The sequence below is a fragment of the Symphalangus syndactylus genome, chromosome 2 (genome assembly GCF_028878055.3).
Source record: "Symphalangus syndactylus isolate Jambi chromosome 2, NHGRI_mSymSyn1-v2.1_pri, whole genome shotgun sequence".
NCBI lineage: Eukaryota > Metazoa > Chordata > Mammalia > Primates > Hylobatidae > Symphalangus > Symphalangus syndactylus.
In genome coordinates, this window is record NC_072424.2 from 129,107,873 (window position 1) to 129,120,150 (window position 12,278).

Below are 12,278 nucleotides of genomic sequence, written 5' to 3' on the forward strand. Positions count from 1 at the left end.
CCACCCTCTGGCCAAACCAGAAATCTCAATTCATCCTCAGGCCTCCATTCTCTTACTCCTCACATCAGCCCCCAGTTGCCATCAATTGAAACTCTACCCTTCTGCCACACCTTTCGCCTAACCTCCCCACTCATCTCTCCATCTCCAGTTCTGGCCTCCTTCATGCATCCACCACACAATAGCCAGAATGATCTTTCGAAAGGGCAAACCTGATGGCACCTGCTTAAAATCCTCCTGTGGGCCAGGCACAGTGGCTCATGCCTGTAATCCCAGCAGTTTGGGAGGCTGAGGCGGGTAGATCACCTGAGGTCAGGAGTTTGAGGCCAGCCTGGCCAACATGGTGAAACCCTATCTCTATCAAAAATACAAAAATTAGCCTGGCATGGTGGCGAGTGCCTGTAATCCCAGCTACTCGAGAGGCTGAGGCAGGAGAATCACTTAAACCTGGGAAGTGGAGGTTGCAGTGAGCCAAGATCATGCCACTGCACTATAGCCTGGGTGACACAGTGAGACTCCGTCTAAAAAAAATAAAAATAAATAAAAATAAAAATAAAAATAAATAAATAAATAAATAAATAAAACCCTTCTGTGGTTCCTTACTGCCACTAGGACAAAATCCCAGTGCCGCTGCACCTCTTCCAGGGTCCTGCACCATCTAATAGTTGCTTACTCTGCATCCCATACTCTGGTGCTAACCTAAACTAATGCTTTCCAGGCTTTCTGATTTCACAGACCTACTAAAAACCACAAACCTCTAAACTAGGGTCCAACAGAGCGTTGCCCCCTCTTTATTTTGCCAGCAAAGACACGAAACATTCACAAACCTGGTAGGCTCTTACACATACACAGAAATGACACAATATCAGTATTATCCTCCCAGAGTTAGGACAGGTGGCACTATATTCAATGCAGTCATACCTTGCTTAACAACAGAGACACGTTCTGAGAAATGCATCGTCAGGCAATTTCGTCATTGTGCAAACATCATAAAGGTACTTCCACAAACCTAGTTGGTATAGCCTACTACACAGGCCTAGGCTATATGGTAATCTACTGCTCCTAGGCTACAAACCTGGACAGCATGTTACTGTACTGTAGGCAATTATAACACAATGGTAAGTATTTGTGTATCTAAACAGCTAAACACAAAAAACTTACGTAAAAATATGGTATTATAATCTTATGGGACCATTGTTGTATATGTGGTCTTTCATTCACTAAAATCTTATTATGGGTATATGACTATGTATGAAAAAATAGTTTTCTTTTCTTTTCTTTTTTTAGATGGAGTTTTGCTCTTGTTGCCCAGGCTGGAATGCAATGGTGCAATCTCGGCTCACCACAACCTCCACCTCCGGGTTCAAGCAATTCTCCTGCCTCAGCCTCTAGAGTAGCTGGGATGACAGGCATGCGCCACCACACCTGGCTAATTTTGTATTTTTAGTAGAGAGGGGGTTTCTCCATGTTGGTCAGGCTGGTTTCGAACTCCCGACCTCAGATGATCCACCCGCCTCGGCCTCCCAAAGTGCTGGGATTACAGGCGTGAGCCACTGCACCCGGCCTTTTTTTTTGAGACAGAGTTTTGCTCTTGTTGCCCAGGCTGGAGTGAAATGGCGCACAATCTCGGCTCAGTGCAACCTCCACCTACCCACTTCCCCCAGCGATTCTCCTGCCTCAGCTTCCCAGGTAGCTGGGATTACAGGCCCCTGCCACCGTGCCCAGCTAATTTTTGTACTTTTAGTAGAGACGGGGTTTCACCATGTTGGCTAGGTTGGTCTCGAATTCCTGACCTCAAGTGATCCACCCACCTCGGCCTCCCAAAGTGCTGGGACTACAGGCGTGAGCCACTGCACCTTGCTCTGAAAAAATATTTTTCTAATGCAAACAAATTACAACATAAAATATTACTTTAATACATTAAGTTATATCTAATTTTTTTTTTTTTAGATTGTCTCACTCTGCTGCCCAGGCTGGAGTGCAGTGGTGTGATCTCAGCTCACTTCAACCTCCGCCTCCTGGGTTCAAGCAATTCTCTGCCTCAGTCTCTCGAGTAGCTGGGATTATAGGCGCCCAGCACCACACCTGGCTAATTTTTGTATTTTTAGTAGAGACGGGGTTTCACCATGTTGGCCAGGCTGGTCTGGAACTCCTGACTTCGTGATCCACCCACCTCGGCCTCCCAAAGTGCTGGGATTACAGGCGTGAGCCACCGCACCAGGCCTGTATCTAATTTTTTATATGGGATCTTGCTATGTTGCCCAGGCTGGTCTTGAACTCTTGGGTTCAAGTGATCCGCCTGCCTCAGCCTCCTGAGTAGCTGGGACTAGAAGTACATGTCACCTTGCCCAGCTAATTATATGCAATTGTCAGTTTGGTGAGCTCTATGAATGGATCATCAAGGGTCCAGCTTGTTTTGAAATACAAGCATTATTAAAAATTCAGTTTTATTTGAATATATTGATAATGGAGACAAAATGATGTTATTTCACTCACTTTGGGACTTCTGGATAAGCTAAGCTAAGCTAAGGAATGACAGTTTCGTCTCCCAGAAGGTCCTGAACACCCTGGTGATGATTTGGCTCCTGACAGCATACAATACTTACTGCTCAAAGGCTTCACTCTCGAGGCTGGGCAGCTTGGCAGCCTGAACTCTAAAGGGTTAGGGGAGAGGGGTCCCATCTGCACACAGGCTTAGAACCTCTGCTCCAGGATTTTCAATATGCTGCTTTCATAGGAACTGACCATGAGACAGACAGACAGGCAGACACACACACACACATATACCCCTACCCCTGCCCCTGCCCCTGCCCCTGCCCCTCATGCTCTCCTTGCCCTGGTGCATCTGTGAACGAGCCAGTTTATACACATTGCCTGATGCTTCTGGAAAGCTGGCAACAAATCTTCCTCCTCATTTACTGTTTTATCCCAGTGCCTTGCATATGGCCTAGTGTTTAGTATTTGTTAAGTAAATTAATAAGCAGATGCTCTGGGAGGAGATGAGTGCTGAGTTCCAGTCAAGGCTCAGCCTCTTACCAGCTAGGTGACTGGGGGTAGAAGTTGAATTTCTAGTTATCCTAGATTGACCTAAAAAATTCTCATCAATTTAACACCTGCTGTTTTGGAATAATTTTTCCATTTAAAAATACTACCTTGTGTTTCTTCATGCTAATAATTAATTTCTGAATAGTGCTTTATAATTCACAATAACCCTGAAGGGTAAAGAGCCAGAGAATAACGAGGATGGAGACAGACGCAATGTTAAGGATTTTGGTCCATATCTTAAAAGCAATGGGAAGCCACCCAAGGGGATTTTTAAGAAGGATGACTTGATAAGATCTCTACAATGTAGAGATTACAGAACTAATCAAGCTGGGGAGGAGGGGGTAACAAGCGGGCAGGTGAAGACCTGCTGGAAAGTGGTCTAGAGGAGACAACTGCTAGTGGTCTACAAAACAGATGATGGACCCAGGGGGTACTGAGAAAGAGGGAGGAAATTGACAGGATTCAAAAGATATTTAGAAGGTAAAAAATCAACAGACCTGGTTGGCGAGTGAGATGGAGAATGGAGCAGATCAAAGTGTCCAAGATGATTTCCTAGACTTCTTATTTGTATAACTGCATAGATCTTGGTGCCCTCCAACAGGAGGGAACACAGGGCAAATACCCAGTTTGGTGGGAAAAGCAAGAGGTTAGGTTCACGAAACATGTTGGGTTTGAGATACTTTTGAGATAACCAAGTGGAAATGCAGAGTATATGTTGGTTACACTGGTCTGGAGCTTGGAAGTCCTGACTGTGATTTGTCTGAGTCTTCGGAAAAACCATGTCCTTAAATCACTACACTGTAGTTGAGAGAGGTTAAAATTATCAACAAATAAGAGTCAGGATTGAACTCTGGTCTTCTGGGCATACAGTTCATGCTGTCTCCACTCTACTACCTCGCTCTAAAGAGCATTCCTAAAAGTTCTTACTGATCCCAGTCACAAAGGGCCGAGAATCAAGACATGAAACTGAAGACCTGTGTAAAATCCCCAACCATTTAACACTGTAAATGAACTTAAAAAAAAAACCCAACTAAATAAAAAACAAGTCATTTGTCTTTTCTAAATTAGAATAGTGAGCTGAGAGGAACTGAAGAAAAGCAGCACTGGAGAGAGGAGGCAGTGCCTATAAATGGGTTTTCATGGAATGCCTTCTTTCTGTATACGTATGTGTACAAAGCTTTTACTTTTCTTAAGTAAATTCAGAGACTATAAGACATACTCATCTTGAAAAAATAAAAAACACTTCCTAGAGCCAAATACAAATGACCTTTCAGATTATTTAATGCTTTAGTTTTCACTGTCACCACTGTTTCCTACTTGATAATGGGACATTGACCACCTAGCTGTCACTTGCTTTCAGTTTCCATCACAGAGCACATGTGGGTTGATCCGTAAGCAACTCACTCATCCTTTTGGAGGTGCAGAAGAATGGGGCACATATAATTATGTTGTATTTTGACAACCTAAGTTCCTCCTTCATTTTCAGTGTAAGAATAGGAGACCAAAACAGCTTTTGGAAATTGTTGATTCAGTTTTTAAAGATAATAGCTGTTCTAAGACACTAAACACCACTTACACTACCCATTTCAAGGGCACTAAAAGGGTCCTCTGAAGTCCTTGATTTTATTTAAGTGAAGCATAAATGAATATTGTAATGCAAAGGACAATCAGTAACAGTAGAAGCATTACCCACAAGTAAGATTGATTCTTTCAAGTAGTTTAGACCACTTACCAGGATGAAAAGCTGATTTTTCAATTACTATTATTAATAATTAATATTGGAGGGCCCATGAAGTAAACCTGAAGGAGGCTGGTCATTCGAATTTTAATATATTTTAAAACTGTATTTTGAAGGTAGAAAATGCATCTTATTTAGTTGTGATAATTGATTGGCATTTTTTTCTTAACATTTCCGTAGTCAACCTTCTTCCATAGTAATTAGAAAAGAGAGAGGCATAAACTAACAGCACTTATTTTCATATTAAAAAGCACTGCATTTGTAAAATATTCCTGTTTTCAATTATATTTTCCCTATGTTTACACTTAAATTAGTTTTTAGTTTCCAAATGTAAGTTGGGGTCATAAGGAGGCAATTCAGGGACATCTTAGGTGTCAAACAGAAGTAGATTAGAGATTTATGGCTAATAAAGAGTTCATATTAAAGTAGTAATTCTAAAGGCATTATGCTACAATCAACCTGAAGGAAACTTACAAATGATTACACACAGCAAAATTAAAAAATTAATCTGGGCTTGGGACAGTGGCTCACCCCTGTAATCTCAGCACTTTGGGAGGCCAAGGTGGGCAGATCACTTGAGCCCCGGAGACCAGCCTGTGCAACATGACGAGACCCTGTCTCTATAAAAAGAAAATTAGCTGAATGTGGTGGCATGTGCCCATGGTCCCAGCTACCGGAAGGCTGAGGTGGGAGGATTGCTTGAGCCAGGGAGGCTGAGGCTGCTGTGAGCTGTGGTCATGCCACTACACTCTAGCCTGGATGAAAGAGTGAGACCCTGTCTCAAAACAACAACAACAAAAAACTAATCTCCTTCTAATAATCCACCAGAGTGGAGATTGCCTTTGTTTTTTTTTTTTTTTTTTTTTTTTCTTTTGAGACGGAGTCTCGCTGTGTCACCCAGGCTGGAGTGCAGTGGCGCGATCTCGGCTCACTGCAAGCTCCGCCTCCCGGGTTCACGCCATTCTCCTGCCTCAGCCTCTCCGAGTAGCTGGGACTACAGGCACCCGTCACCGCGCCCGGCTAATTTTTTGTATTTTTAGTAGAGACGGGGTTTCACTGTGGTCTCGATCTCCTGACCTCGTGATCCGCCCGCCTCGGCCTCCCAAAGTGCCTTTGTTTTTTATATACCGCAAAATGATTAGTAAAATTAATCTGAAGAAAATATAATCACCTAAATGTGTAGTTCAGGGTACATAACACAGGTGAGTTTCAAATGTGTTTAACTCAAAGTCTTAATAATATATTTCAATATTTTAGAGCAGAGCTTCTCAAACTTTTTGGTGTTGGGATCTCTTAATGGTCTTAAAAATTATTAAGAACATCAATTATATGTTTATATGGATTTTAACTACTGATAATTACCATATTAGAAATTAAAATGGAGAAATTTTAGAAATATTTACTTCAATTAAAAACAACAATAAGCCCATTACATGTTAAAGTACAGAACATTTTTATGAAAAAATAATTGTATTTTCTAAAACAACAAAGTGGTGTCTTTTTATATTTTTGCAATTCTCTTTAACAGAACACAACCGGATTTTGCATTTACTCCTCAATTAACTCTGTTTTGGTTGAGTAGTGAAGAAAATCCAGCCTCACCCACCTATGTAGTTGGAAAAAGGAGAAGTACTTGAATAGCCTTTTCAGGTAATTGTGGGTAGTCTTCTTTTATATGATACCAACACTTGACAAGTCTACTTTCTTAAAAGTTGGTTGTGTAGGCCGGGTGCGGTGGCTCACGCCTGTAATCCCAGCACTTTGGGAGGCCGAGGCAGGCGGATCACGAGGTCAGGAGATCGAGACCATCCTGACTAACACAGTGAAACCCCGTCTCTACTAAAAATACAAAAAATTAGCCGGGCGAGGTGGCGGGCGCCTGTAGTCCCAGCTACTTGGGAGGTTGAGGCAGGAGAATGGCGTGAACCCCGGGGGGCGGAGCCTGCAGTGAGCCGAGATCGCGCCACTGCACTCCAGCCTGGGCGACAGCCAGATTCCGCCTCAAAAAAAAGGTTGGTTGTGTAATATAAAACTACATAACTGAATTAACTTTTCCTGTTCTATTATAGTAATATTCATTGGTCTATCCACTTTCAACGGATCATTTACCCACTAATGATTTTTAACATCATCCGTTGGTCATTTGGAAAATAGCAGCTCACTGAATTAAGCAGATCTTCTCAGTGTCAACACTGAGAAGACATTTTGTCAACACAGTGGAAAAGGCCATAACAACTTAGTATTACTATGACAATAGTTTTGACTTCATTGAATCCTGAAAGGATCCTGGGGCTTCAAAAGGATCTGCAGACCACACTTAAACAAGCGCCATTCAGAATCACTTTGGGGACTCAGAGAACCTAAATAACTCTCCCGGTGCAGGAGAACATGCACACTTTGAAATCATTCCAGAGGATTCTGACGCTTACCCTTCTTGGTGCAGAACTTAGCGAGTGCACCCTGTTTAAGAGAACAGTACACTAAAATCTCTTACAAAAGTAAAAAAGTAGTTTCCCTAAGTACTTAGGCAGATACATAAAAGTGTTCTTCAAATTCCTATCTTTGAATACTGAACTTTCTTAAAGTGACACTCAAAGGCATGTGATGCATACCTCAAGCATGTGAACTGGGGGTTATGAGTTCGAGCATAAATATGAGCCTCCAAGTTGGCATCTAAAATGGATCTACATATCTTGGGCTGCCAACTCCTCGTAAGGGTTCTGTGGCTACTGATTCCATATCTTAATGGCTCTATCAGCATTGTAAAAATACTGAATCTTATTTACTATCAATTCGAAGTAATATTTTAATTATTTAATAGTTTAATTTGCTAGTACAAATTATAACCTACTTGAGCATAAAGAACGTTTTATAAATATTCTTGGTCTAATGCTTAGAATGTTTACATTTTCTTTTTCTTCAGGGAAATAAAAACGTTCAGTTCCCTTTTAGGTTTTCAGAGTCATGTTTGGAGAGCCAAAGAGCATAAGAAAATAGGAAAAGCGATGATAAATGACCTTTCCCAGATGCATTTGGTATTGTATGGTAAAAAAAATTACCAGCAAACCAGTTCTTTCAATCTACCTTTCCTGTGCAGGCTGGTGCCACGGGACTTGCCCAGCTTTTCCAAGTTCCTACAGGGAAAGGTGAGTGGGGCTAGGGATGAAGCACCAAGAAACAGTAAGAGCTGGCAGGACAGTCCCCACCTCTAAAGCTGCTGATCCCAGGCCGATGCTACAGATAAGCTTTAGATATTTCCTTCTCTATTTTGTAAGTCTCAAATCGGGGAAAGCATATCCACTTACTCATGGGCACGCTGTGGGTACTTGAAATCACAGGATTACAAGGTAGATCTCTTTATGGGGTTGGGGTGAATACATTTTCTTTTCTAATAGAGATGTGGGGTCCATGTTACCCAGGTTGGTCTTGAACTCTTGGCTTCAAGCAATCCTCCAGCCTTGGCCTCCCAAAGTGCTGGGATTGTAGGCATGAGCCACTTTGCCTAGCCATGAACACATTTTTCTATTATTTTATATTATCTTATAAAAGTGCAGATTTTGGAGGTTACTGAAAAGTTGATATTAAAGTTTAAGATAAAGCAGGTGTCATCGTGGCAGCTTTTATTCTATAACTTAAAACATGATTAGTGTTTATTCCCTGCTGCTAGTGGTAGAGGTTGCTGAGCATCAACGTATTTACATCCCTTTTGAAGAGAAACTTTAAAACTGGCAAGTATGCACTTGGACTGTAGGACAAAAGTTTTAGGGGTGTAGACTACACTCCACTGTAGTGTAGACTGCTCCTCCACTGTTGACTATCAGTGGCACCGGCATATCACTTCTTGTACTTACGATGGCTTCAATAACTGGACAATTCTTTGTTTAGCAAATAAACCACAAGTTTATTAAATAAGAAATGCCCAGTTTAAAAGGATGTCCTATTAGTGGTAAATTACTATGCCTTTAAAAACTGCCTTCTTGTCCAGGAGCGGTGGCTCACCCCTGTAATCCCAGCACTTTGGGAGGCCGAGGCGGGAGGATCACTTGAGCCCAGGAGTTCAAGACCGTCTTGGGCAACATAGCGAGACCCCTGTCTCTTATTAAAAAGAAAAAAGAAAAAAAATGACCTTTTAACAGCTTCAAAACATCCTGGATACACACCAAGATCATTCAGAATGCAGTGGAATTTACCTTACCAATTTATAATTTTGGTTTGTGATAAATCAGTCAAATGAGAATTAAAATGGCACAGTCCTAATTCTCTATTAAACGTTCAGGATACTCCCACACTAAAACGCTGCTGCTGTGCACAACTCGCCCTGGCGCCCCAACGGGGTTGGCATAGATGATTTACATTAGCAAGGACAGGGCAGCGCATTTAAGTAAACCCAGAGCCCCCCTGGAGTTCTGATAATTCTGACCTTCATTATGCTTTATTTTACTAAAACAATACCCTGATAAAATGAATAGAATCAAGGCTCACAAACTCAGTGAGCCCATTGTATGATGAAAGAGCTAATGAACAATGCAGCTGGGGGAGGCGGGGAGCGAGAGCCGGGTTATATCCCCAAGGCATAATTAGGAGTTCACGTATTCGGGTGGAAGTTCCTGCAGTAAAAGGCGTAGCTGCAGCTTCTCCCCACCCAGGCACTTGCCTGCTCTGCTACCCTCGCTTCTTTATTGCCTCTTTTACTACCAGCGAAAAGCGTTAAAACCCAGCTTCCTTTGCAGCTTCTGGCTGAACAGTTCTCTCTTGCGGCTTTGTTTAAACTAGAACGCTTTAAGGGTTTCGCTACACCAAGAAAACGACGCTGGCCCCGGGAAGCAGCCTCCCCGCCTTGGAGTCCGGTCAGGGCGTGAGGGCCGCGCGGGTCCCACGCCCCGAGGCTAAGCAGCCGAAATCACAGCGCGCTCAGGGCCAAACCGGGCTGTATCGCAGGCGCAGACGGCGCGTCGGGCGGAAGCTGGAGACCGCCGGCTCAACGCTCTCAGTACCCGGGACTGGGGCCCGGCCTGCAGCCGCAGCGAGCGGGCGACAAGGGCGGCGCCACAGAGGCCGACGCGTCCCCCGCCCGCCTGAGCGCGCGCTACAGCCACCTCGCCCCACCCGCCCCGGGGCGGGGCCGGGGGCGCGGCGCCGGGGCCCTCTGGCCCCCTCCGGTCTCGCCGGCCCCGCCCCTGTCCCCGTCCCCGTCCCCGAGGGGCTGAGGGGGAGGGAGGGGCGACGCACTCCGGCCGCATTGCACGCTCGCCGCTTCCCTCAGTTCCGCGTGCGCGCGCGCGCTCGCCCCAAGTCCCGCGGAGTTTAACACAATGCCGACGCCTACGCCGTGCGCAACGCCCCGGCCGGCGCAACAGCCCCGGCGCCGGGGGCGGGGGTGGCCCAGACAGGGAGAGAGGGAGAGGGATGAGCGCGCGCGAGAGCCGGAGACAGCGCGAGAGCCGAGGAGGCCGGAAACGCGCGTGCGCGCCCCCGCCCGCGAGCGGGAGGCGGAGCCGCAGCAGTAGCGGCAGCAGCTGTAGGAGCCGCTGCAGCTGGGAGAAGCGCCAGAGAGGCCGGGCCTGCTCCGGTCGGACCGGATCCCTCCCCTCCCCCTCCCTCCTCCCTCCCCTCCCCCAAACCCACTTCCGCAGCTCGCGGCCTTGCCGCCGAAGCAGCAGCGGCGGCAGCAGCAGGAGGCGGCGGCGAGGCGTCGGAAGGATTACGCACCTGACGGGCCCGCCTCTGAGGGCTCCAGCGCGGGACGCTCACCGGCCGCCGCCGCCCAGGGCGCACTTCGTGGTGGCGGCGGGAAGGGAGGGACCGGCCACGGGGAACCGAACGCGAATCGCCCCCCTCCCTTCCTCCCTCCCTCCCTCCGATCCGCCGCCCGCCCTCTCGGCTTCCGTCCCCTCCCCCTCCCGCAAAACCCCGGATGGAGCCGCCGCCGACTCGCCGCCGCCTGGCTCCGGGGGATGGTTTTGTCAAGCGGCCAGAGCCCCGGCGCCAGGCGCAGCCGCCGCCGCCCCCGCCAGGCGCCCCTGCCCTCGCTTCCCAGAACCGGGTCCCGGAGTGGCCCGGGCCCTCCGCCTGCCTGCACCCGGAGCCCTGGGACGAGGGTCATTCGTCGTCTTTGTTGCCACCGCCTCTGCCGGAACCGTTTGCGAGCTCCGGTGGCCCCCGCTCCCCCACCGCCTTCCCGGACCCTGGGCTGGGGGTGGCACGTGGGCACCGGCCCCGGGAGGCGGAGGCGGTGCGCGCTTACCTGTCGCCGGTGCTGCTGCGGCGGGGGGTGTGGAGGAGGCGCCGCTGGGCAGCCTCGGCCGTGCTGTCCTCCCCGCCGCCGCCGCCTCTGCCTCTCGCTGCTGCTGCTGCTGCTGCTGCCGCCGCGGTCGGTGTCTCCGGCGCGGCGGCGGCGGCGGCGGCGGGGCTTTTCCTGTCCGGTTACGTTAAGGTCACATGACCGAGAGAGCGGAGAGACTAGTGCAAAGAGGCTGCGAGCGGCTCCCGCCGGGGGGGAGAGGCGGCGAGAGAGCAGTGGCGGCAAGAGCCCCCTCCGCCCCCCCCCCCAGCCGCTCCCCTCCCCCCGCCCGCCTCCGCCTCCTGCTGCTCTGCCGCCGCCGCCGCCGCCGCCGCCTGCAGCACTCCACTGCCGCTCCCACCCAGGCTCCGCGCTCTGCTCTAGCCAAACTTCTGCAGACCATGTGCAGCCGAGGCGAGGAAACTTCTCTCCACCTATTGGGGCTGGAGGCCTGAGTCACAGGCCCCTTGTTTACATAAAGTGTTTAGGTAGGATAACTCCTTGAGATGCTCGGGGTAGAGATGGAGAGCCACTGCTCGTATCCTTCTGCCGGCTTCTGCTTGAGATCTCTTGGCCTTTACCCTTGTCCCTTGACTTTTCGTGTTTGTTTTAATCTTTAAGACTTGAAATGGAGTGGCCTTTAGAACGGGGTGATACTGTAAACCAGCAGTATCTTTCTGTCACCACTGGTAACTGAAAGTCATGCTGAAGTACAGATGCCTGTACTGTGCACAGAGGCAGAGGTGCTTCCTTTTCCTTGCAGATGAGTTGAGAGACGTAAGATGTTTCTGTTAGGGTTGAATTTGATGGTTATTTCAGCAACTTGATTTTCGTTTTTGAAGTTTTGGCTCCCCAAAAATGAAAGTCTGCAACGCATGTTTGTTAAGAACAGTTTATTTTCCTGTTAGGTTTTGGTCTTTGAGGTATGGATTCCAGAGTTGGCTATTCTGTTAGATTTAGAGGTGTGAAAAATCTTTTAACGGGGAGATCGTGAAACATGGAAACATGGCAGGGAAGTTAGAATTTCCTGATGGTCATTTTTAACATTTTAAAGTTTACTTTTTGGTTGTTGCCATTTTTCTAGAATCCGTGTCTTTTTGGGGGAAGTACAGTTCTTTGAGGACTAGAATTTAATGATTTCTTTACACATCTAGGATTTTTTTGAGATTTGGAAAGAATATGGCTTTATTCCTAAGGAAGTGGAGGCAGCAGTTTCTA

The 12,278-nt window shown here is 47.3% G+C and overlaps 1 protein-coding gene across 3 annotated transcripts in view; it reads right to left on the reverse strand.

The window, feature by feature from the left end:
* Positions 1–11,271, reverse strand: part of ZBTB2 (zinc finger and BTB domain containing 2) — a 28,066-nt gene extending 16,795 nt beyond the window's left edge. Inside the window, exon 1 of one of the 3 annotated variants that reach the window (XM_055267525.2) lies at positions 11,025–11,271. The gene's annotated coding sequence lies outside the window, so the exon portion shown is untranslated. Of the gene's footprint in view, positions 1–10,489; positions 10,671–11,024 lie in introns of those variants that run through there. The other 2 variants (XM_063632374.1, XM_055267531.2) reach the window with 2 other exon arrangements.
* Between the last annotated feature and the right edge of the window lie 1,007 nt (positions 11,272–12,278).